This window comes from Budorcas taxicolor, chromosome X (genome assembly GCF_023091745.1).
Source record: "Budorcas taxicolor isolate Tak-1 chromosome X, Takin1.1, whole genome shotgun sequence".
Classification (NCBI taxonomy): Eukaryota; Metazoa; Chordata; class Mammalia; order Artiodactyla; family Bovidae; genus Budorcas; species Budorcas taxicolor.
This window is the reverse complement of record NC_068935.1, coordinates 142549145-142576352: the sequence shown is the minus strand read 5'-3', so window position 1 is coordinate 142576352 and position 27208 is coordinate 142549145.

The following is a 27208-nucleotide window of genomic DNA, read 5'->3' as shown; positions in this document are numbered from 1 at the left end:
TCTCAGGTAACTCTGAGGGGCTGCTCTGATGAGACAAGGGGAAAGTCAGGATGTATAGGAGTTTTTGCAGCAAAGGCTAGGTACTCACATCATCAGAAGTTTCAGTTCAGTTCAGTCGCTCAGTCGTGTCCAACTCTTTGTGACCCCATAGACTGCACACAGCACGCCAGGGCTCCCTGTCCATCACCAACTTCTGGAGTTTGTTCAAACTCATGTCCATCGAGTCAGTGATGCCATCCAACCATCTCATCCTCTGTCATTCCCTTCTCCTGTTAATTTAAAGAAAATCAGACATCTCAAAAAATTGATGGTTTCAAATTGTGCTGCTGGAGAAGACTCTTGAGAGTCCCTTGACAACGAGGAGATCAAACCAGTCCTAAAGGAAATCAGTCCTGAATGTTCTTTGGAAGGACTGATGCTGAAGCTGAAACTCCAATCCTTTGCCCACCTGATGCAAAGAACTGACTCATTAGGAAAGACCCTGATGCTGGGGAAGATTGAAGGCAGGAGGAGAAGGGGAAGACAGAGGATGAGATGGTTAGGTGGCAGCACCGACTCCATGTACATGAGTTTGGGTAAACTCTGGGAAATAGTGGACGACAGGGAAGCCATGCGTTCTGCAGCGCATGGGGTTGCAAAGAGTTGGTGAGACATAATTTAGTGAGTCAACAACAGACATCTTGAGTTAAGGAATTTATTGCTTTTCTGTGTACTGCTGCTGCTGCTGCTAAGTTGCTTCAGTCGTGTCCGACTCTGTGCGACCCCATAGACTGGGCTCAACAAAATCATTCCTTTGCTCTGCCCCTCAGCTGTTTGGGACCAGTAACTGTTTTTCTGGCTTCCCTTGTGGCTCAGCTGGTAAAGAATCCGCCTGCAATGTGGGAGACCTGGGTTCCATCCCTGGGTTGGGAAGATCCCCCAGAGAAGTCCGTGGATACCCACTCCAATATTCTGGCCTGGAGAATTCCATGAACTGTATAGTCCCATGGGGTCCAAAGCGCTGGACACGACTGAGTGACTTTCACTTTAACTTATGTTTCTTTACATTCTGAGCCACTACGGAGTTTGGTTTCTCTGCTCAATGTTGGGCAGCTGTAAAGTGATGACTTGATGTCTTTAGAATCCTTTTTTTTACCAGTATGGCAGGCAATATTTTCCTTCACGTATAATATATGCATTACCATGTGTGTGTGTTCTCATAAAATGGGCTAAAAACTCCAGGAAAGACCGTACAGTCGCGCCTGAGGAGCACGTGAGTATCCCCAGGGGTGACATCTGTGCCCAGTTTTTTTCACATTCAGAAACTCCAGGGTCTTGTCTGCAGAGAGGCAACGCAGTAATTAGTTTTAGGGTCTGAGGTGAAACGTTTGTTTGCTTTGATTGTAGGCAAGAGGTCTCCAGGTCCACAATACATCATTCCCTGCGGGCCCCCAGCCTCCTGATTTAATTCCCCGATGCCTAAGTCATCTCTCTCTAATGGGAAAGTGGACGAGAGGTGAAGTCATCTTGGTTCTTGCTTTGATGTCCAGGGTCACGTCCTCCTTAAGGATTCACAAACATCTGGAGAGACTGCCGGGCTAAATTTGTGTGCCGAGCAAGCCCTTTGTATTTATAAATTCTAAACAACATCTTGTGCTCATTTGTCAGTGTCCCCGGACCAGCATATTTCTGTCTATCCTCTGCCACGTTTGATCTGATACCACTATATCTTTATTTGGAAACAGAGGTTTTATTTCTTTCCTTATTTATTTATTTTTTTGGAATTGGGAGATAATTGTTTTACAATATTGTGCCAGTTTCTGCCATACCTCAACATGAATCAGCTGTAAATATACATGTGTCCCCTCCCTCTTGAATCCCCCTCCCCCCTCCCTCCCCATCCCACCCCTTCTAGGTTGTCACAGAGCCCCAGTTTGAGCTCCCTGAGTCACACAGTAAATTCCCACTAGCTGAGAGTTGGACTATAAAGAAAGCTGAGCGCTGAAGAATTGATGCTTTTGAACTGTAGTGTTGAAGAAAACTCTTGAGAGTCCCTTGGACTGCAAGGACATCCAACCAGTCCATTAAAGGAGATCAGCCCTGAGTGTTCATTGGAAGGACTGATGTTGAAGCTGAAACGTCAATCCTTTGGCCACCTGATATGAACAACTCACTTTTTGGAAAAGATCCTGATGCTGGGAAAGATTGAAGGTGGGAGGAGAAGGGGATGACAGAGGACGAGATGGTTGGATTGCATCACCGACTCGATGGACATGAGTTTGAGCAAGCTCCGGGAGTTGGTGATGGACACAGAGGCCTGAGTGAGGTGCTGCAATCCACGGGGTGACAAAGAGTTCAACACAACTGAGCCACTAAATTGAGCTGAACTGATCTTTTTTACAGACAGTGATGTGTATGTTTCCCTGCTACTGTCTCAGTTCATCCCACCCTCTCCCTCCGACACTGTGTACACACGTCTGCTGTCTTTCTCTGCATCTCCATTGCTGCCCTGCAAATACGCACCATGGGTCCCACCTCATGCGAGGAATATACCCTGTGAGCCTCTGGTCGCTGTCAGTCTTGCGAGGTAAGAGGCAAGCAAAGGCTGCATTTTGTTTACAGAGTAGCGGGGCTGTGCTAGTGTGGCCTGGGAGCATAATTCTCTGCTTCCTCATAAATAAATTCAGCTGCCACTTTCCCCAAGGCAGCCTCAGTGCAGGGAGGACATGAGGAGGAGCCAGCCCTCTGCAAATCAGAGCTTTATTTCTGGCTGAGACCCTGCAATGCACATCCCCAGGATTCTGGCCTGGAAAATCTCCGTGTACCGGGGAGCCTGGCGGGCTGCCGTCCATGAGGTTGCAAAGAGTCGAGGACAGGGCTGAAACCCAACATAGCAGATACAAACGGAAGAACTCCCACCTGATTTTCTCTGCCCGGGGTCTTCACATGGGTGCATTTCTCCTCTCTTAGTGTCTGCCCAGACTGCAAAGGCCGTTGAGTTCTGAGGGGCCCTCAGGAAGCCTCAGATGGCTTCTGGGTTTTCATGTTCCCTGTCGTTTGGGTCAGAATGTTGCAATCACCCTCCAGGTTTTGCGGAAATCTTTCCTGGGACACTCTCCGGCTGAAGAAATAGACAATGAGAGTGAATTTTATTTAGGTAGCTGGTGGTGTGTATGCCTGTGGCTGATAAGATATGAATGAATGGATGCATGATAGATACCTAGATACACAGAGAAGATGGAGTGTTGGGTGGATAGGTGGATGGATACTGCTCAGCCGCTTCAGTCGTGTGCGACAATTTGTGACGCCATAGACTGCACTCAGCCAGGCTCTTCTGTCCGTGGGATCTTTCAGGCAGGAATGCTAGAGTGGGTTGACACTTCCTTCTCCAGGAGATCCCCCCGACTCAAGGATCGAACCCTCTCCCCTTGTATCTTCTGCACTGGCAGGTGAATCCTGTACCATCGTGCTGCCTGGAGTAGATACATGCACAGGTAGATAGATGGATCGATATAAATAGATGGATTGATAGATTATAGATAGATGGGCTGATAGATATAGATGGATTTGTAGATAGGTGATGCAGAATATAGATAAGATAGATAGATGGATAACTATAAAAGATGGCTGTATAGACAACTGATAGATAATGTATATGATTATAACATCATAATGTATACAATTATATATATAAATAAATACAGCATGCGTATTTTACTGTTTGGAGTATCAAAGATCAAAAAGGCATGTCATTAGCTATAATTAATAAATGACAGAATTATAATCTGGATTCAGTTTTAAACTTAACCTTTCCTGCAACAAAAAGATGTTAGGTGTTTATTAATGAAAATCTTCTGTAGTTTTTCAGACTTACAGAAGATGTTACTTCTTCATGGCAATGCCATTAGGAGTGTGGAGTCACTATACAACTGAATGAATATAAGATATATGTGAGTAAAGACAATTTATCTAGGTATACATGGCATGTATACATTATATATATGCAGTGTTTCTAGATATATACATATTAGGGACTGAATGTCTCCTCAAATTCGTATTGTTGAGGCCTTAACCCTCCATGTGATGGTATTTCAATGTAGAAGGGATGATTAGATTTAAACAAAGACACGGTAGGGGTCCTCTACAATAGAATTGGGCTTCCCTGATAGCTCAGAGGTTAAAGCGTCTGCCTGCAATGTGGGAGACCCGGGTTCGATCCCTGGGTTGGGAAGATTCCCCTGGAGAAGGAAATGGCAACCCACTCCAGTACTCTTGCCTGGAGAATCCCATGGACAGAGGAGCCTGGTGGGCTACAGTCCACAGGGTCGCAAAGAGTCGGACATGAGTGACTTCACTCACTCACTCACAATGGGATTAGTGCCCTGTTTATAATAAATGTATGTGAGCATAAATGATAATTTTCCCCTTCTGTCCACTCAGGTGGATCAAACCAGTCAATCCTGAAGGACATCGACCCTGAATATTCATTAGAAGGATGGTTGCTTAAACTGAAGCTCCAATACTTTGGCCACCTGATATGAAGAGCTGAGTCATTGGAAGAGACCCTGATGCTGGGGAAGATTGAAGGCAAGAGGAGAAGGGGATGACAGAGGATGAGATGGTTGGAGGGCATCACTGACTCGATGGACATGACTTTGAGCAAACTCCACGAGATAGTGAAGAACAGGGAAGCCTGGCATGCTGCGGTCCATGGGGTTGCAAAGAGTCAGACACAGCTTGGCAACAGTCCACTCAGGTAATGTATGAGTTGGTAGCCCTTTGTGAAATCGGTGCTTCTCACACCATTGAACTTAAACCACATTGTAATTGCTTTCTTACTTCCTGTCTTCCCGAACACAGTTGGGAAAGGGTCAGTTGAAATTTTAGTCATCTAATGGATCTATGGAACTCAAAGAAGCACATGGCACACAGGAGAAGCTCATTAGAATTTTTCTGAATGAAGAGAGGTTGAGCTGGAAGGCTCTAGGTTAGATTTGAGAACCTGTCCTTTTTTTTGGTTTAGTTGAGATAGAAATTGACATATCCCATTATATTCACTGTAGGCGTATACCATCATGGTTTGCCCAATTATTCGTGGGATAGACTCTGCAAATTTGGAAAAATTAGGGAACTTACCCCAGCTCTGTTGACAAGCCTGAGGTCCTGAGGAAGGCAAACGTGGCTGATTCTGTCTTAACATAAGTGATGTGGGCCTGTTTCTATGGTTGGGGCGGGGTGGGGTGGGGTTAGTGGGATTCTAGAGGTGAGAGTTCTGATGGAGATGGGATTGTAGGGGAGTAAACGCTTGCAGATTGCATTGGTTGGGTGGGTTACCCCAGATCCTGTGTGTGGCTCTGGGCATGTAGCCTAATATTTGTAAGTGTGTGTGTGTGTGTGTGAGTGTGCTAAGTCTGTTCAGTCACGTCCAACTCTTTGCGACCCCATGGACTATAGCCCGCCAGGCTCCTCTGTCCCTGGGGTTCTCCAGGCAAGAATACTGGAGTGGGTTGCCGTTTCCACCTCCAGGGGATCTTCCCGACCCAAGGATCGAACTTGTGTCTCCCATGTCTCCTGCATTGGCAGGCGGGTTCTTTACCACTAGCGCCAACTGGGAATCCCAGGGTTAGTCACTCAGTGGTGTCTGACCCTTTGCGACCCTGTGGACTGTAGCCCACCAGACTCCTTTGTCCACGGAGTTCTCCAGGAAAGAATACTGCCGTGGGTTGCCTCTTCCTTCTCCAGGGGATGTTCCTGACCCAGAGATCAAACCCCCATCTCCTGCATTGCAGGCAGATTCTTTACCATCTCCGCCACCTATTCGTACATGTACATCTAAATCTGTGCCTATTCACAAGTTGCCGCAAAATCCCCAAGAACATACCATGATTAATTTTAAGGAGAGGAATGCTGGGTAAGAAGCAGAAATGTAGAGCAAACGCAAGTATTTCCACATGACTGAGGGAAACTCGGACGAAAACCAAGGAAACGTGCTAATAACTCATTAGGCGTGACATCCCAACGTTTTCCCAGACACGGGAGGCTGATCAGAAAAGGGCTCTCTAGGTCAGAGTGGAGTGCAACAAAGTTCTCTTACAGGTCATCTCATTCTTATTTTCATATATTTTTTAGACTTTTTTTTAATTGTAGATTGTTGGTGATGGATGGGGAAGCCTGGCCTGCTCTATGCCGTGGGGTCACAAAGAGTCGGACACACGACTGAGAGACTGAATGGAGAGTCGACTCACAATGTTGAGTTAGTTTCAGGTGTACGGCAAAGTGATTCAGTTATGCGTGTATCTCTTCTTTTTCAGATTTTTTCCGCAAGACGGTTACATCGTATTGAGCACAGTTCCCGGTGTAATTCTCAGGTCATGTGAGTATTCATCAGTGTTGAATACATCATGGTCATTGTGGTTTAATCGCTCAGTCGTGTCCGACTCTTTGTGACCCCATGGACTGTAGCCCGCTGGGCTCCTTTCTCCATGGGAATTCTCCAGGCAAGAATCCTGGAGTGGGTTGCCATTTCCTCCTTCGGGGAATCTTCCCGACCCAGGGAGCGAACCCCCATCTCCTGCATTGCGGGTGGAGTCAAACGGTTTCTAGGGAACCCGCGCCCATCCGTTTTCTCCAGACACCGATGTCTATTACACATGCAGGATTGGAAAGATGCATGAAAAATTAACAGTTTCCTTTAGTTTTCCCTGATCTGGGCATCACACGTTTGGCAGAATTCCAGCATGGAATCCTGAAAACCTTTGCTGCTTCCAGGGGCTGCATTAAGTTAAAGCTTCCCCAGGGCCCAGGAAAGCTGGCTGCATCTTGGAAGGAAGGTCAGGCAGGATCATTACTTCTATTGTAAGAAACTGCAGTTGTTTGATTCCCAAGAGCCTGGGAGGCTGTTTGTATGAAGGGCCTATGATTTTTATCGGCACTGAACATGCGTCTCATCTCAGCTGCACACCCCCACGACTTATCTCTGACCCCTGACAGCGAGTCACCAAGTCCCAGGGAATGGCCAGCAGTGAAACAATTTATATTCTTCAAAGGACGCAAAAGCGTTTGATGGTATCTGCACCCTTAGACAGAGGCTTAAAAATGAAGTCTGGGTCCCATTATAAATCTACCTTGTTGTTGTTCAGTCACCAAGCCATGTTTGACTCTGTGCAAACCCATGGACTTCAGCACACCAGGCTTCCCTGTCCTTCACCGTCTCCCAGAATTTGCTCAAACTTGTGTCCATGAAGTCAGTGATGCCATCCAACCATCTCATCCTCTGTCATCCCCTTCTCCTCCTGCCTTCAATCTTTCCCAGCATCAGAGTCTTTTCAAATGAGTCAGTTCTTCTCATCGGGTGGCCAAATGATTGGAGTTTCAGCTTCAGCATCAGTCCTTCCAATGAATATTCAGGGTTGATTTCCTTAGCTGCATTCTCTTCATCAGCTTTCAATTATTATTATTATTTTTTTAATGATCCTAGGTTATGCAGAGAATGACCTCAGTCTGACTAGTCAATTTTTCTGTTCATCTGCCAATGGCAGGCGTAAGAACTTAAAAATTCCACAAACACACATTTAAATGACCTTTGTCTTGAAATGTCTGAAATGAACATACATAGCAGAGAAATCATTTCTGCAGGGACTTTTTCTCCCTGACAAATCTGAATGGCATTTCCTGACCTTGAAATGCATGGCCCTTTTATAGCGAATAAAAGAATATTTCAAATTGGGTAGAAAGCACTACCTCTAAGGCACGTTTTTGTATAAGAAAGACGTCTTTTGAACTCTGTCATGGAGATTTGCATACTGAAGTAGGAAGACCAGCCAGTGACAATTCCACAATCTGTACATAAATAGATAGTGACACGGGGTATGAAATTACGCAGACAGAGAGCAGTAATGAAACCTTTTGTCCAACAGCCATTTTGCCTCCTAAGGCAATGGATTTGATGGTGTTTTTCGAAAATACGAGCAAGGAAAAGAGCCTGTGTATCCACAATGTTGTTTATTTTTCAGTTTGTGTCAGCAATAAGAATTTGTGTGGGTGTTGACCCTACTAACATTTCAGACTTAAAGCACATGATGTCTTATCTATCTGCTTTTATAAAAGCATATTTATATATCAAAGCACACACTTAAATATTTATGTATTCAGAATCAACAACGATAAGATGCTCATATTGGAAGTGTTATTCTGTTTCTTTCCTGGTGGGGGTGGGGGATCCCTGCTATTTCTTGCAGACGTTTCTTAAGTAATATTTGTATATTTTAAAAGAAAGTAGAGAGTTTCCTGGTGGTCCAGAGACTAACGCAGTGCAGGAGGCTTGGGTTCTGTCTCTGGTTGGACAAATAGATCCCCTGTGCCACAGGTAAGACCCAGTGGAGCCAAGCACATAAATAAAGTTAAAGAAGAAAAGAAAATATTTTTCTGCTGTTAAAAAGGTGGATCACTACCAAAGATATGTGACCTATGAATCCTGTCTCACTGTGACGAATTGAGACTCTGGAACCAACAATTGCCGCGGAAGTTGAAATGAGAAAAGAAGGAAAAGGACGTGGAGGGTAGATGGACAGAATCTGATAATCTTACGTCTTTTTACTTTTCTCCGCGTCATCAATCAAGAGCAATACAGTGGATGAGCCAAGTCTTGCATTAGAGTTTGGTTCGAGCAGGTCGAGTGTTATACGGAAAGTGAAGAAAGTGAAGGTTGCTCAGTCCTGTTCGACACTTTGCGACCCCATGAATATACAGTCCGTGGAATACTCCAGGCCAGAATACTGAAGTGCGCAGCCTTTCCCTTCTCCAGGGGATCTTCCCAACCCAAGGATCGAATCCAGGTCTCCCACGTTGCAGGCAGATTCTTTACCAGCTGAGCCACCAGGGAAGCCCACGTATAGGAAAAACTCGGGTTTTTCAAAAGAAGTATTTTGTCGAAGCATAGTAGATTTGCAGCGCTGTGTAAATTTCTGCTCTACAGCACAGTGCTTGTTAAAGGGTATCTGTGTTCTTTGTATTCTTTTTTGCATTGTGACTTATCCCAGCAGATTGAATCTAGTTCCCTGTGCTATATGGTGAATCCTTATTGTTTATCTATTTTATATACAGTGGCACGTATCTCACCTATTTTATATATACAGTGGCACGTATCTCACCTATTTTATATATACAGTGGCACGTGACCCACCTATTTTATATGCTGTGGGTACATATCTCACTTATTTTATGTGCAGTGACATGTATCTCACCTGTTTTATATACAGTGGTACGTATCTCATCTATCTTATACACAGTGGTATGTATCTGTTACGGAGAAGGCAATGGCACCCCACTCCAGTGTTCTTGCCTGGAGAATCCCAGGGACGGGGGAACCTGGTGGGCTGCCGTCCTATCCCCTCCCCACTTACCATTTGGTAACCCTAACTTTGTTTTCTGTGTGAGTCTGTTTCTGTTTGGTAGATACGTTCATTTGTATTACTTTTTTAGATTCCACATTAAAGTGATATATAGTTAACTTTTTCAGGTTTTAATGGAAGAGTAGTTGATTTACAATTTTGCACCGATCTCTGCACACAGCAAATGATTGTTACGTGTGTGTGTGTGTGTGTGTGTGTGTGTGTGTATTCTCATTGAAATTCTTTTCTGATATGCTCTATCACAGGCTATTGAATATCGTTTGCTATGCTCTATAGGAGGACCTCATTGTTTATCCATACTAGAGAGAGTAGTTTCTTTCTGCTAATCCCAAACTGCTAGTCCGTCCCTGCCTCTCTCCCTGGCAACCACAAGGCTGCTCTCTGTGTCAGTCTGTTTCTGCTTTACAGAGAGGTTCATTTGCACCATATTTCAGGTTCCACCCATATTTGGGCTGCCCTGGTGGCTCAGCTGGTAATGAATCCGCCTGCAGTGTGGGAGACCAGGGTTCGATCCCTGGGTCGGGAAGGTTCCCCTGGAGGAAGGCATGGCTACCCACTCCAGCATTCTTGCCTGGAGAACCCCATGGACAGAGGAGCCTGGTGGGCTGCAGTCCGTAGGGTTGCAGAGAGTTGGATAAGACTGAGTGACTTTCACTTTTCAGATTCCACATCTGAGTGATATCATATGATATTTCTCCTTCTCTGCGTTGCTTCAGTTAGTATGATCATCTCTGGGTCCATCCATGTTGCTGCAAACAGCGTTCTTTGGTTCTTTGTTTATGCCTTAGTAGTGTGTGTGTGTGTGTGTGTGTGTGTGTGTGTGAGTGGGTGTGGTGCTGGTTTAGTAGCTCAGTCGTGTCCAACTCTGGCGACTCCATGGACTGTGGCCCACCAGGCTCCTCTGTCCATGGGATATAGTTTCCCAGGTGGCGCTTGTGGTAAAGAACTTGCCTGCCAGTGCAGGAGACTCAAGAGACGCAGGTTCCATGCCCAGGTCGGGGAAGAGCTCCTGGAGGAGGGCACATCACCCCTTTCCTTTCCAGTATTCTTGCCTGGAGAATCCCACGGACAAATCTTCATCCATTCATCTGTCAGTGGGCATTTCGGTTTCTCCCAAGCCCTGGCTATTACAAATAGTGCTGCTGTGAACACTGGGCTGCATATGTCTTTCTGAATTAAGATTTTGTTCAGGTAGATACTCAGGAGTGGGATTAGCGGATGGTTCTGTAGCTCTGTCTTTCGTGACGTGAAAGTCACTCAGTCGTGTCTGACTCTGTGACCCCACAGACCTGGAATTCTCCAGGTCAGAATACAGGAGTGGGTAGCCTTTCCCTTCTCCAGGGGCTCTTCCCAACCCAGGGATCGAACCCAGGTCTCCCGCCTTGCAGGTGGATTCTTTACCAGCTGAGCCACGAGGGAAGCCCAAGAATACTGGAATGGGTAGCCTGTCCTTTCTCCAGCAGATCTTCCTGATCCAGGAATCGAACCAGGGTCTCCTACATTGCAGGCAGATTCTTTACTAAACTGACCTGTGAGGGAAGCCCAGATTTTCTTAAAGAAACCATACGTTTTTCCATACTGGCTGTACCATCGCTCCCAGCGCTGTAGGAGGGTTCTCTTCCCCACACCCCCTGCAACATTTGTTATTTGTGGACTTTGTGATGATGGCTGTTCTGACCGGGGTGGGGTGATGTCTCATTATGGTTTTGATTTGCATTTCTCTCATAATTAGGGATGTTGAGCATCTTGCATGTGCCCCTTGGCCATCTGCATGCCTTCCTTAGAGAAACGTCCCTTTAGGTCTTACTCCATTTTTGTTGTTGATGTTGTTGTTGAGTTATGTGAGCTGCTTGTGTATTCTGGAAATCAGTCCCTGCTCGGTCACATAATTTGCTAATATTTTATCCCAGTTCATAGACTGTCTCTTCGCTTTGTTTGTGGTTTCCTCTGCTGTGCCAAAGCTTGAAAGCTGGATCGGGTCCCTTTTGTTTATTTTTGCTTTCGTTGCCATCATGCACATTTTCTTTTTTTGGCACAAGGCAATATGAATTTCTAAGGAAAAGGACCTTTGCTGTGAACCCACATTGCTGGCAATCCCATCAGATAAACCCAGGAGGCGGCAAAGAATTAAAAATTCCACTAGAGTTGTTATTGCTTCTTGAAATGAATTCATCTGATGACATAATTATTTTCTATCTCTTTATATTATTGATTTTCCTCCCTTCCTTCCTTTAATTTTTGACAAAGTCCTAGCTTTGTCTCTGCCGCGTGAATATTTCAAAACATATATAATTTAATCTGTTTTAATTATGTATTTAGATGAGGAAATATTTAGATGTCTCTCGAGAAAGATAGCTTTTGTTGTTGTTGTTGTTGTTGTTTCCTATTCCAACTCAAAATATTGAAATCCTCCAAGGTTCAGATTATACCTAAACATATCCAAAAAGAATTTATTTGACTTACAATTCAACTCTTCTAAAACTTGAGTCTGCCATGTGGAAAGTTTTGTGTTTAGCAGACAAGTGGTGAATGGCCCTGTGTACTTTCTTCCTCTGTTTGACCCATGCACAGAGAGACTGTCATATATAAATGATGAGTTCAAACCAATTATAGAAATAGACATCTTAGGGGCTTCCCTGGGAGTCCAGTGGTTAAGACTCTGTGCTTCTGCAGCAGGGGACATGGGTTCGATGCCTGGCTGGGGGAACCAAGATCCCGAGATGCTGTTCAGTGTGGCCAAAGAATAGAAAAAGTCCTCTGTCCATGGGATTCTCCAGGCAAGAATATTGGAGTGGGTTGCCATTTCCTTGTCCAGGGGATCTTCCCGACCCAGGGATCGAACCCAGGTCTCCCGCATTGGAGGCAGACACTTTAACCTTCGGGGTGTGGGTATTTCATCTGGAGATGACAAGCAAGTGAAGGTTTCAATAAAAAAAAATGAGGCAAAGAGATTCTAGTCTGTGATAATAGCCTGACTCAAGGCTTCAAACACGGAAATTAAAAGTTTGCACACAGAACTTTCCATTAGGTTTTATGCTTGAGGTGCAAAGTCAGACCTGACTAAGCTGCTCGAAAGATCTTTACTGGTGTAATCACGTACCCTTATTCTGTAATACAAGGTGATAATCACCATGGTAATTATAGTGATTAATTGCTAAAAATATGATAGGCTCATCAAAAAAAAAAAAAATAAAGAACTAATACAGAAGAAGGCAGAATTAAACTGAGATGATATTGTTGTTGTTGAGTCGCTCGGCTGTGTCCGACTCTGTGATCCCGTGGATGGTATTAATAAATCTGAAAGGGAGCCAAACAGGTATCTTGGGAAGAAACGTTACAGATCTTATTTTTTTTTAATATGTACTTTGATAATCAGAATTAAACATAGTTTGCAAGTGTCTTAGAAAGAATCTGAAAATTGGAAGAGAACAGTTAAAAAAAGAAATAGAATGTGAAGGGATTCACAGAGAATGGAGGACAGAGGCAAAAAATAGTCCAACTGTCAAACAGAAGGGTAGAAGCAAAGTAGATGAATACAGATGATATAAGATACATCTCTTTGGACACTCAAAGAAAGAGTTCAGTTCAGTCACTCAGTCGTGTCTGACTCTTTGTGACCCCATGAACCGCAGCACACCAGGCCTCCCTGCCCATCACCAACTCCCGGAGTTCACTCAGACTCACATCCATCAAGTCAGTGATGCCATCCAGCCATCTCATCCTTGGTCGTCCCCTTCTCCTCCTGCCCCTAATCCTTCCCAGCATCAGAGTCTTTTCCAATGAGTCAACTCTTCGCATGAGGTGGCCAAAGGACTGGAGTTTCAGCTTCAGCATCATTCCTTCCAAAGAAATCCCAGGGTTGATCTCCTTCAGAATGGACTGGTTGGATCTCCTTGCAGTCCAAGGGACTCTCAAGAGTCTTCTCCAACACCACAGTAGCAATGTACAAATAGCTAATAGGAAATGTGAGTGTTCTGTGCAAAACTGTTCCCAATGTGATCACATTCCATAGTTCAGAAGTCATTCTAATCCACCCTGGGCTGTTTGAAGGATTAACCCTAAGAACTAGAAGCGTTTTCCGAAATGTTTCCCACCTGGCTATCAAAAGAATACAAAACATTCAACAAGGTCACCAGGAGTGTCAAGACACAGGAACGTCTTAACTATCTTTGGTCAAAGCTAGCAATGAAGTGAAATGTTAGTTGCTGACTCATGTCTGACTCTTTGCAACCCCATGGGCAGACCTGGTTGGATTTCTGTTACTCTCACCAAAATCTTCTTCTGGATATCAGATTCTAAGATACCTGGACATCTCTCAGGTGGGGTATCAAGGCAATTATAATGGTTGTTGTTCAATCCCTCAGTCGTGTCTGACTCTTTGCAACCCCGATCAACTGCAGTACACCAGGCTTCCGTGTCCTTCACCATCTCCCCGAGTCCACCCAAAGCCGTGTCCATTGAGTCGGTGATGCCATCCAACCCTTCTCATCCTCTGTCACCCGCTTCTCCTCCTGCCCTCAATCTTCCCAGCATCAGGATCTTTTCCAGTGAAATGGATCTTAACATCAGATGGCCAGAGTAGTGGAGCTTCAGCTTCAGCATCAGTCCTTCCAATGAACACCCAGGACTGGTCTCCTTTAGGATGGACTGGTTGGATCTCCTTGAAGTCCAAGGGACTCTCAAGAGTCTTCTCCAACACAACAGTTCAAAAGCATCAGTTCTTCACTGCTCAGGTTTCTTTACAGTCCAACTCTCACATCCATACCTGACCACTGGAAAAACCACAGCTTTGCCTATACAGAACTTTGCTAGCAAAGTCATGGCTCTGCTTTTTTAATACACTGTCCAGGTTTGTCATAACTTTCCTTCCTAGAAGCAAGCATGCTTTCATTTCAGGGCTGCAGTCACCATCCACGGTGATTTTGGAGCCAAAGAAAGCAAAACCTGCCACTGTTTCCGTTTATTCGCCATCTGTCTAAAAGGAGGACTTCCCTTGTGGCTCAGCTGGTAAAGAATCCACCTGCAATGTGGGAGATCTGTGTTCAGTCCCTGGGTTAGGAAGATCTCCTGGAGAAGGGAAAGGCTACCCACTCCATTATTCTGGCCTGGAGAATTCCATGGACTGTATAGTCCATGGGGTCGCAAAGAGTCGGATACGACTGAATTTCACTTTCGCTGTCTAAAAGGAAAAGGGATGTATTTGTTCTTTGCTGAGACCAGTAGACTACTGGTGCAAAAGATTGCATGCTCAGGCATGTCCCGCTCTTTACGACCTCATGGACTGTAGCCCACCGGGCTCCCCTGTCCATGGGATTCTCCAGGCAAGAATACTGGGGGTGCGTAGCCGTTTCCTTCTCCAGGGGATCTTCATGGCCCAGGCACTGAAATCACATCTCCTGCATGGGGAGGTGGACTCTTTACCCCTGAGCCACCTGGGAAGCCAGACCAACTTTAACCGCAAGTCATAGAACCGTCTCACAGAGGCTCAGTGATACAGGAAACTTCTCCATGTCTCTCCTAAGTAGCCAAAATATCACCTAGCTTGACAAATACAATCACCTCTTTCGTGTTATCTATTTCCTCTTACTCTTCAATACCTGTCTCTCTCTTTTTATTTTTAACCACAACATACATGCGTGACAGTGCTTTCCTGTTTACAGTTTATTCATTACTGAACACCAGGTCATACATTTTTGATTAGTGATTTCCATTCCTTTTTTCTTGCCCCACTCTCTCTATCTGAGCTGTGGGTTTTCTTCATCACATTAATCATTTTCTGATATTTCCCCTGGGGCTAAAAGTTCATTTTCCAATTTTTTTTTTTTTTTTGGCCTAGGATTTAATTTTGTGCTGGTTTAGCTTCTCTGAACCCATAGAATAAAATTTAATTTTTAAAACCTGACCTGTTTCTATGATTTCTTTCATCCCACTTGCTTAGTTACAGGCTGTCTTCCAAAAAATCCACCCTGGGGCTGGATTCCACAGGGGCGACCTGGATAATTGGGAAGTATAGTCACTTCTGGGCTTCCCAGGTGATGCTAGTGCTAAAGAACCCACCTGCCAATGCAGGAGACTCAAGATATTCAGGTTCCGTCGCTGAGTCAGGAAGATCCCCTGGAGGAGGGCATGGCAATCCACTCCAGTATTCTTGCCTGGAGAATTCCATGGACAGAGGAGCCTGGCTGGCTGCAGTCCATGAGGTCACACAGAGTTGGACAAACTGAAGTGACTTAACACATACACACACAGAGTCAAATAATCGGATAGCAATATTTAAACCATGCTCTTTATATGAGATAAGAATTGCAACTTCAAGAAGAATTGAAACTGCTCAACACAGTTTAAAAAAAAAAAAAGGTTAAATGTTTCTGGATCTGTCCAGTGAACATGTTCCAAGGCATGCTGCTGCTGCTAAGTCACTTCAGTCATGTCTGACCCTGTTTGACCCCATAGACAGTAGCCCACCAGGCTCCTCTGTCCCTGGGATTGTCCAGGCAAGAACATTGGACTGGGTTGCCATTTCCTTCTCCAATGCATGAGAGTGAAAAGTGAAAATGAAGTCACTCAGTCGTGTCTGACTCTTTGAGACCCCATGGAGTGTAGCCTACCAGGTTCCTCCGCCCATGGGATTTTCTGGGCAAGAGTACTGGAGTGGGTTGCCATTTCCTTCTCCCAATCCAAGGCATACCAATGGATTTATCACACTGCACCTGGATTTCAGTCTTTACCATTCAACCTCTTTACCTGTGGTAATCTTGGACACTTGCCCAGGAGGTCAGCTATGCTTATCTAGGGTCAGCTGTCGAACATGCTGCAGCTTCAGCCGTGGCTTTCAGCATCAGTTCACACCCATGTTTCACGGTCCTCTGGATCTGATGTTGTTCCATCACCAAGGTGTGTCCAACTGTTTGAACCCCAGTGACTGCAGCATGCCAAGGCTTCCCTGCCTTTCACCATCTCCCAGAATTTACTCTAACTCATGTCCATTGAGTCGGTGATGCCATCCAACCATCTCATCCTCTGTCGTCCCCTTCTCCTCCTGCCTTCAATCTTTCCCAGCATCAGGGTCTTTTCCAATGAGTCAGCTCTTCACATCAGGTGGCCAAAGGATTGGAGCTTCAGCTTCAACATCAGTCCTTCAAGTGAATATTCAGGACTGATTTCCTTTGGGATGGACTGGTTTCATCTCTTTGCTGTGCAAGGGGCTCTCTCTGACTCTTTGCGATCCCATGGACTGTAGTCTACCAGGCTTCTCTGTCCATGGGATTTTCCAGGCAAGAGTACTGGAGTGGGGTGCTATTTCCTTCTCCAAGGGATCTTCCTGACCCAGGGATCGAACCCAGGTCTCCTGCGATGCAGGCAGATGCTTTACCCTCTGGGCCACCGGGGAAGCCCCTCTCCCTTCTTAGGTGGCATCTATTGCAGAGGTTGACCAGCTACACACCCAAGCCCCGGGACCTGTTTTTGTAAGGTTTTGGTGAAACCCAGATAACCTCCGTCTTCTGAATGTGGCCAATATCTGTGTGCTGTGTGTTAGTCACTCAGTTGCATCCAACTCCCCGCAACCCCGTGGACTGTAGCCCGCCAGGCTCCTCTGTCCATGGGATTCTCCAGGCAAGCATACTGGAGTGGGTTGCCATTTCCTCCTCCAGGGGATCTTCCTGATCCAGGGATAGAACTCACATAGCCTGCATTTACAGGTAGATTCTTTACCACTGTGCCACCTGGGAAGTGCCCAACATCTGCTTTTACTATATCAATTCAGAATTGACCATCTGGCCCCCAGGGCCAGTAACCCTGATTATCTGTGCCCTTGTAGAAAAATATGGCAGTCATTTTTCCAAGTTGTAGAATGAAGCCGGGGTTTGTTATGAGCCAAATCTTGTATAGATTTTCTTGCTAGTTTTCCACCCCCCACCAAAAAAGCTAATTGTTTGGATTCATATTCTGGATTCTTCCCAGGCATGTTGGCACAAGGTTCTCTGTCTTTTTTTGTAAATGTTACTGACATCTCTCTTGCTTTCTCGCTGTATACGTTCTCAGCATAAAGTCTTTGTGCTGTCTTGCAAAAAAGTATATCCTGAATAAAGGGTGTATGTGATAGAGACATTTTCTGTTTAATTGATACTTGTAATTTCCTGGTAAGATGGCTTGTAGTCTACGTTAGATATTCCCAAGCACCTAGAGAAAGGAATAGAAGAGGGTATTTTGCAAGATACAATGAATATCGAGGACCTGCTGTATAGCGTGGGGAACTGTGGTCAGTATTAAGTAATAACCTCCATGGGAAAAGAATCTGAAAAAAGAATAGATGCATGCATCCGTGTGGCTGATTCCCTTTGATGTCCACTTGGGATTCAGATATACACGCTACTGTGTGTAAAATGGACCGCCAGCAGGACCTACTGTGTAACACGGGGAACTCTGGTCAATATTATGTAGTAACCTACGTGGGTGGTTCAGATGGTAAAGCATCTGCCTACAATACAGAAGACCTGGATTCAATCCTGAGAAGGGAGGATCTCCTGGAGAAGGAAATGGCAACCCACTCCAGTATTCTTGCCTGGAAAATCCCATGGATGGTGGAACCTGGTAGGCTACAGTCCATCGGGTCGCAGAGAGTCGGACATGACTGAGCAACTTCACTTTCACTTACATGGAGAAATATTTTGAAAGACAGTAGATATAGATACATGTATATGTATAACTGAATCACTTTGGCCTGCGGCTAATGTAACATTGTTAATTAACTATACTCCCATATAAATTAAAACAAAATAAAATGCCACTAACATTCATGGGGTCGCAAAGAGTCGGACACGACTGAGCAACTGAACTGAACTGAACTGAACTGAACATTAAAAAAGATAATGAAATTAGTGACAGAAAAGTCTTTAGGTAAGAAAATGCACAGGTTGTAAATACATTATTATATTATATACAGTACTATAGGTTACTATACCATAGTGTACATACTATAGTGTATAACATTGTACAACAGCATATAATATTATATACAGTATTAACGATATAGATACCTGTATAAGAAAGCAGTTATTAATTGATACAGAACATTCCATCATTAGCTCAAAACAGTCCTTGATTTTTTTGTGGACGTGTAACTTAATATTTTATAAAGAATTCAAGGGGAAGAGTGCATTAGTGCCGACTGATGGTAATATGACAAAAATCCTGTAACTGCCAGATGAAGACAGCGTGTAAAGGGGGGGGAAATAGATCTTTTATTTTAAAAGGTAAATCAAAAGTGGAACACTTTTGAAATGTAGAAAACATGAAGAAAAAAATAGCATTATCCTATCACCATGGAAATAACTAATGTTGAGTACACAGGTTCACATTTCAACACCTTGTCTCTTTCCCTTTTGCCAAATGATTGCTCTTTTAATTGCCGTGATGGCTCAAAGTGAAGGGAAGAGAAAGGGGAGCATTGAAGAGCCTTCATTGTCTTCCCTGGTGGCCCCATGGTTAAGAATCTGCCTTCTGATGCAGGGGACATGGGTTTGACCGCTGGTCGGGGAACTCAGATCCCACATGCTATGAGGTAACTATGGCCCGCCTGCCACAACCAGAGAGAGAGTCTGCTCGCCACAAGGTAAGAGCTCGTGTGCCAAAACTAATACCCATCTCAGCCAAAGAAACAGAGAGAGAGACTTAAAGCTATGGTGAAAGGGCGTCTAAAATGAAACTCAGACATGATTTAAAAATTAACTTAATGGCCAGTGTCTTGCATGCCTACCTGTGTGTCTGTACACATCTGAATTCCAGAATGAAAACTCAGTATAATGCCATTGCCCCAAGAAATTCAGGAATCATTTAAATAGGAAATTCAACCCAACATATTTTTCCTTTGTTAGATCATTTTGAGGACAAATTATAGATAAACAATTTAGCCCAAGAGATGCCCTTTAGGAAAATCTTATTCGCTTGTTGAAGCATTACAAAATATTGAACATGATTAAATTTAATCATTCTCTCAAAAGCACAGTTACTTTAAAAGAAAAAAAAAAAAAACAAAACACACAAAACTGTACTTTGCAAATAATCATTATTTGGAAACAGTGATTTTTTTTGCTGTTTATTTTAATACATAACAACTGCTGTGAGCTTATTGCCAAATCATGTATATTAGTATTTTATTTTGTATCTAAATGATAATACTTTCTTCTGTGGTGGTATTTTTTTTTTCTCCTTTGGGAGGACTATATCCGCAGTAAAAATTTAATAATAAAAAGGGTTTCTATTATTTGATCATAATACGGACTCAAATTGCATCCGGCAAGAACAACCAGTCGTAACAAGTATGAGTCCACTGAGTTCAATATTGTCTCTCTTATCTGCCTTTAAAGATCTCAGGGAATCCTCTGAGACTCAATGGCAGGAATTTACTCTCTTTCCAGGTAGCCATTTTTTGGGTTTTGTGCCTGAGAAAAGTGGCAAATGATGGACACTCTCTCTCTCAGGATTTCCTCTTTAAAAATAATAACAAGATATGTGTTAAGTCGCTTTGGATATTCCTGACTCATGGATCGAACCTGGGTCTCCTGCTTTAGAGGCAGATTCTTTACCATCTGGGCCACTAGGGAAACCCATAAACAAGTTTCGTGTGTTTAAAATACAGTCAAAGCATTTCAATATGTGTTACGCCATTTGTAACCTCCTAAGAAAAGTCCTGCCATCCTTCCCTTTTAGTATCTGAGGAAACTGAGCCACAGAAACTTCAAATTGTCCAAAACTGCCCGAAGTATTGAGGGTAGTCGACAGAAGCGTTGAGATGAAAACATGGGTTTTGATACTCCATCCCTTTCACTCTTAAATCGCTACATAGTTATGTAACAACATAGGTTTGCGTATTTGACTCTGATTTTAAAAGATACATACTTCCCAATGTTCATAGCAGCATTATTTACTGTACCCAGGACATGTAAACAACTTCAGTGTCTATCCACAGAAAAATGGATCAAGAAGTGCTACATACATACAGTGGAATGTTACTCAGCCATTTGCAGCAACGTGGATGGCCCTAGAGGTGATCGTAGCGGGGGAAGCCAGTCAGACAGAGAAGGAGAGATGTCGTACGATATCACTTCTCAGTAAAGTTCAGTCGCTCAGTCGTGTCCGACTCGCTGCGACCCCATGAATCGCAGCACGCCAGGCCTCCCTGTCCATCACCATCTCCCGGAGTTCACTCAGACTCACGTCCATCGAGTCGGTGATGCCATCCAGCCATCTCATCCTTGGTCGTCCCCTTCTCCTCCTGCCCCCAATCCCTCCCAGCATCAGGGTCTTTTCCAGTGAGTCAACTCTTTGCATGAGGTGGCCAAAGTATTGGAGTTTCAGCTTTACCATCAGTCCTTCCAAAGAAATCCCAGGACTAATCTCCCTTAGGATGGACTGGTTGGATCTCCTTGCAATTCAAGGGACTCTCAAGAGTCTTCTCCAACACCACAGTTCAAAAGCATCAATCCTTCGGCGCTCAGCTTTCTTCACAGTCCAACTCTCACATCCATACATGACCACTGGAGAAACCATAGCCTTGACTAGACGGACCTTTGTTGACAAAGTAATGTCTCTGCTTTTCAATATGCTATCTAGGTTGGTCATAACTTTCCTTCCAAAGAGTAAGCGTCTTTTAATTTTATGGCTGCAATCACCATCTACAGTGATTTTGGAGCCCCCCCAAAATAAAGTCTGACACTGTCTTCACTGTTTCCCCCTCTATTTCCCATGAATGATGGGACCAGATGCCATGATCTTCATTTTCTGAATGTTGACCTTTAAGCAAACTTTTTGACTCTCCACTTTCACTTTCATCAACAGGCTTTTTAGCTCCTCTTCACTTTCTGCCATAAGGGTGGTGTCATCTGCATATTTAAGGTTCTTGATATTTTCCCCGGTAATCTTGATTCTAGCTTGTGCTTCCTCCAGCCCAGCATTTCTCATGATGTACTCTACATAGAAGTTAAATAAGCAGGGTGACAATATACAGCCTTGACGTAGTCCTTTTCCTATTTGGAACCAGTCTGTTGTTCCATGTCCAGTTCTAACTGTTGCTTCCTGACCTGCATATAGGTTTCTCAAGAGGCAGGTCAGGTGGTGTGGTATTCCCATCTCTTTCAGAATTTTCCACAGTTTGTTGTGATCCACACAGTCAAAGGCTTTGGCATAGTCAATAAATCAGAAATAGGTGTTTTTCTGGAACTCTCTTGCTTTTTCCACAATCCAGTGGATGTCGGCAATTTGATCTCTGGTTCCTCTGCCTTTTCTAAAACCAGCTTGAACATCTGGAAGTTCATGGTTCATGTATTGCTGAAGCCTGGCTTGGAGAATTTTGAGCATTACTTTACTAGCATGTGAGATGAGTGCAACTGTGCAGTAGTTTGAGCATTCTTTGGCATTGCCTTTCTTTGGGATTGGAATGAAAACTGACCTTTTCCAGTCCTGTGGCCACTGCTGAGTTTTCCAAATTTGTTGGCATATTGAGTGTAGCGCTTTCACAGCATTATCTTTGAGGATTTGAAATAGCTCAACTGGAATTCCATCACCTCCTCGGGCGTGGGTTAGTTCATCTCGGCCGCCGCCCCTGACCTCTGGCGTGGGTTGCTCCTCTTGGCCGCCGCTCCTGGCCACCGCTCCTGGCCTCGGATGTGGGGTAGCCCCTCTCGGCTGCTCCTGCGCAGTCACAGCCTGGCACTTGGCCACCACCCCTGACCTCCGGTGTTGGGTACCTCCTTCCGGCCGTCGCCACTGACCTTTAGAAAGGGGTAGCTCCTCTCGGCCACACTTCTGCGTGGTCCATCACAGAAATCAATACCGCTTTGTAAAGCTGTTATCCTCCAATGTTAAGTATATAATTAAAAATATAGAGATGAATGGGCGGGGGGGGGGGGGGAACAAACTACAACCGAGAATACTCAGACCCGTAGGGCTCTCCATCAGATTTGATGGAGAAATGAAATCTTTACAGATATGTGTATACACATGGCTGTTTTCACTTCTCTGTACAGCAGCAATCAACACAACCTTGTAAAGCAACTATACCTCAATTCAAGAAGAAGCAGAAGAAAAGAAATTGTCACAAACATAGTGCCTTGAAACAGCACTGGTTTATCATCTTGTCATGCTTGGAGGTCAGATGTCCAACATGGGGTTTTGCTGGGCTTAGATCTAGGGAGCCCATGTAGGTGCGTTCTTCTTGGGGGTTTTATGGGAGAATCCGTATTCTCGCTTTGTTAAGTGTCTGGTTCATGAAAGTGTTAGTCGCTCAGTTGTGTCTGACACTTGTAACCCCATGGACTGTAACCCACTGGGCTCCTCTGTCCATGGGATTCTCCAGGCAAGAATACTGGAGTGGGTTGCCGTTCCCTCCTTCAGGGGATCTTCCCGACCCAGGGATCGAACGCGGGTCTCCTGCACTGCAAGCAGACTCTTTACCTTCTTAGCCACCAGGTCATCTGGAGGTGCCTGTAACACTGGGCTCCTGGCCCAGCCCTGAGCTGACCCTGCCATCAGTGTCACCTCATAGACCCTGACTTTTCTCTTTCCCTCTCAGAAAGGTGCTCCTGATGACAGCAGACCCACCGGGATACTCCAGCATCGTGTCAGCACCTCGTGGTCCTTCAGCATGCCTGCAAAGTCTCTTCCACCAGGCAAGGCCAGCCTTCTACAGTTTCCAGGGGTGAGGGTGTGGATGTCTTTGACGGTTGCCACTGTACCCTGCACAGACCTGTTCTCGATTCTGATTCTAAAATTTTGTTTTGTTGAAGTGTGTGTGATTTTTCTCTATTATGTCAGTTTCAAATCTACAGTTAGCTGCACGTGCTGTGCTAAGTTGCCTGAGTCCTGTCTAACTGTCTGCGACCCCACAGACTGCAGCCTGTCAGGCTCCTCTGTCCATTGGATTTCCCAGGCAAGAATACTGGAGTGGGTTGCCATTTCCTTTATCCGGCAACCTTCCTGACCCAAGGATTGAAGCGGGAAGCCCTGTATGGCAAAGTGAGTCAGATATATCTGTGTACACACACACACACACACACACACACACACACACACACACACACACACACACACACTTTCCAGGTAGCTCAGATGGTAAAGAATCGGCCTGCAATGCAGGAGACCCCATTTGGATTCCTGGGTTGGGAAGAGCCCCTGGAAAAGGGGTAGGCTACCCACTCCAGTGTTCTGGCCTGGAGAATCCCATGGACAGTCTGTGAGGGTGGGAAGGAAGGACAGAACTGAGCGACTTCCACACTCAGTTCCACTTTTCCACTATAGGTTTTTACAAGATACCGATATAGTTCTCTGTGTTGTACAGCAGGTCCTTGTTTATCCGTCTGTATGTACCAGTTTGCATTCTGTAATCTCAAATTCCCAATCTAACCCTCCCCCAAGCTGACCCCCCAGTCTCACCGCCCTGGGCAACCACCAGTCTGTTCTGAATGTCTCTTATTCTCTTTCTGTTTCATAGGTAAGTTCATTTATATCATAGTTTAGATTCCACCGACAAGCAGTATCATGTTTCTCCAATGTCTCTCAGTATGATCATCTCCACATCCATCCGTGCGGCTGCAGATGGCATCTGGTATTCCTTTATACGACTAACATTGTGTGGTATGCTGCTAAGTTGCTTCAGTCGTGTCCGAATCTGTGTGACCCCATAGACGGAAGCCCAACAGGCTCCCCTGTCCCTGGGACTCTCCAGGCAAGAACACTGGAGTGGGTTGCCATTTCCTTCTCCAATGCATGAGAGTGAAAAGTGAAAGTGAAGTCGCTCAGTCGTGTCCGACTTTTTGCGACCCCATGGACTGCAGCCCACCAGGCTCCTCTGTCCATGGCATTCTCCAGGCAAGAGGACTGGAGTAGGCTGCCATCCCAGGAGATCCAAGAGGTCTTCCCAACCCTGGAATCGAACCCAGGTCTCCTGCATTGCAAACAGATTCTTTACTGTCTGAGCCACCGCGGAAGCCATACACACACACACACACACACACACACACACACACACACACACAGCCCATATCTGTATCCATTCCTCTGTCGATGGACATTTAGGTTCCTCCCATGTCTTGGCTATTGTAAACAGTGCTGCAGTGAACGCTGGGGCACCTGTCTTTTCGAATTAGTCTTTTGTGTGACATTCCCAGTTCTTAGCTCAATATCTGTTAAGCTGCCAAGGTGGGCACCTGGTGGTTCCCAATTGACAGAGTGAATAAGAGCCGTGAAGACTGCTTGGCTGAGTGGAAACAGCCAATGAGACTTCTCACTTCACTTTATTTAACTGTGTTGGAGAGACTTAACTATTGGGAATATTGCTCTATGAACTCATATGAGCCAGGGCTATAAATTTTCAACTGTGATGGGATTTCATTTTCATAGATATTGAGAAGGTGAACTGTGTTTGCATTTAAAATGGTGTGTGGATGAATTAAGAAAAAAAAACATGATTGATGGAAGGGAGTATTAGAAGCAATATTCAAGGGGCGATTGCTTTCACAAATGATCATTCAGCTCTCTGGGTGTGGAAAATGGATGATATCTTACTTATTGTGTGCAGTAAAGGTCCTGCGATGGAACCTATTTATAAATAACGTTCCTAACTGCTTGATGAATTTTAGAAATAAGAAAGCCACATCGATCAATTTTGAAGGGCGATTTTAAGACTATTGCAGGAAGGAGAGGGTTCAGGTGAGATTTAAAATGCCATAATCAGAGGGTTATTAAAAATATTATGCCCTCGAATGGTTTCCTAAGCTTATTAGCACATTCCCCCCACCCCAATTCTTTAACCATTTCTGTGCAAATAAAGAGAAAATAGTTATACTTTTCCTTAGTGGTAGAAATTGACCTAGTCCCTTATTGAGCTTCTAGACACATCGATTTATTCAGAAATGCTTGGGGAACGTCTTCCCTGGTGGTCCATAGATATCTCTTTCCAATGTAGGGAGTATAGGTTTGTTTGATCCCAAACGGCTGGCTCAACAGTGGCAAAGTATAACGAGTCCTGTTCTGAGATGTGCAGAGAATTTAGTACGATTGCAGTTTATGAGGTGGTATGACAGATACTTGGCAGAAATGCCAAAGGAGCAAAATTAAGAGGAAGGGAAGGGACATCTTTTATTTTTTCAAAAAAGAAATCACTTATTTATTTGGCTATGTCAGATGTTAGTTGCATGTAGGATCTTTGGCTGACACATGTGAGCAAATATTAGATGTAGCATATGGGATCTAGTTCCTTGATGGGGGATTGAAACTGGGCCCCCTGAAATGGGATCACTGGACCACCAGGGATGTCCCAGGAAGGGGCAAATCTTGAAAGAGCTGCTTGCTAAAGATTTTCTGGGCACCCCCTAAGGGATACTTGCCATCCAGTGAGTTCCTTGATCAGAGTTGACTTTAGAATTTGTGTGGCTGCCCTGCAGAAGAATTGATGGGATTAAAAACAGGACCAAAGGATATATTCAGGAACACTCAACCAAGAATGTGATGGTTGGTTGAGATGGCTGGGTGGCATCGCCAACTCAGTAGACATGAGTTTGGGCAAGCTCTGGGAGTTGGTGATGGACAGGGAAGCCTGGTGTGCTGCAGTCCATGGGGTCGCAAAGGGTCAGACACAACTGAAGAACACTTAACAACATCCAGAGATGGAAGGTGCAGTAATGAGGACCTGCATCAAAGCAGCAGGGGTGGAAGTGAGCCAAGAGATTCAAAATACAGGGGAACAGTAAGGTGACTTGAAGAGACAGACCATGGCCATCGGAATGTTGGAGAATGGAGAAGGAAAAGTGCACAGATAACTCGTAGTGGCACTGGGCAGCTTTGTGGCTAGCGAGGCCGTTCACCAGGGATAAGGCGATTCAAGAGCACCAACTTTGAAGAGCTTGTGGGAATTTCATTTTCAGACCATGACGGGTCTAGGTGTCTGCAGAGCCTAAAGAAGCAACAGCTGTGTGTGTTGGTACCTTGGAGAGCGCAGCAGCTGTAGGTGTTGGTACCTTGGAGAGCGCAGCAGCTGTATGTGGTACCTTGGAGAGCGCATCTCCTTGGACACATACGTTGGGGACATCATCAGATATCAGTCCTTTTGGAGTCATAGGAATGAATGTGGTTATCCCAGGGGAGAATTTAGAGGGAAGGAAAGAGAAAGGAGGGTCAAAGACAGACTCCAGAGATAATCTTCTTGACGGGTCTCGTTCGGAACCATATTTGGAAGAGATGAGGCCAGTTTGGAGAAGGAAATGGCAAGCTACTCCAGTATTCTTGCCTGGAGAATCCCAGGGACAGAGGAGCCTAGCGGGCTGCCGTCTATGGGGTCGCACAGAGTCGGACACGACTAAAGCGACTTAGCAGCAGTAGCAGGAGCAGCAGCAAACATCTCCCCATGGGTTTTGTCAACTGGTGCAAAGGGAACTCCATCTTTGAAACAAAATAGCATAGTGGTCAAGCTCATTGACCCTAGAGTCAGCTTTCCAGAGTTTTCACTCACTCTGTGACCTGGAACACGTTATTCAATGTCTAAGGTTCTCAGTTTCCTCATCTGTAAAAATTATGTTTCTACCCACCTATTAGTGATACAATGACCGCAATACAGTAGGACATTTATTGACATTGCCTTGTTGAGTATCAACGTTATTATGTTAGGACTGCAGTTTCAGTAGGAGCCAAGTCCTTTTTTTAAAAAAAAAAAAAATTGAAGTATAATCGCTTTAAAATACTGTGTTAGTTTCTGCTATACAACAAGGTGAATCGTCTATAAGTATACATATATCCCCTCCCACTTGAGTCTCAGTCACAGCCCACCT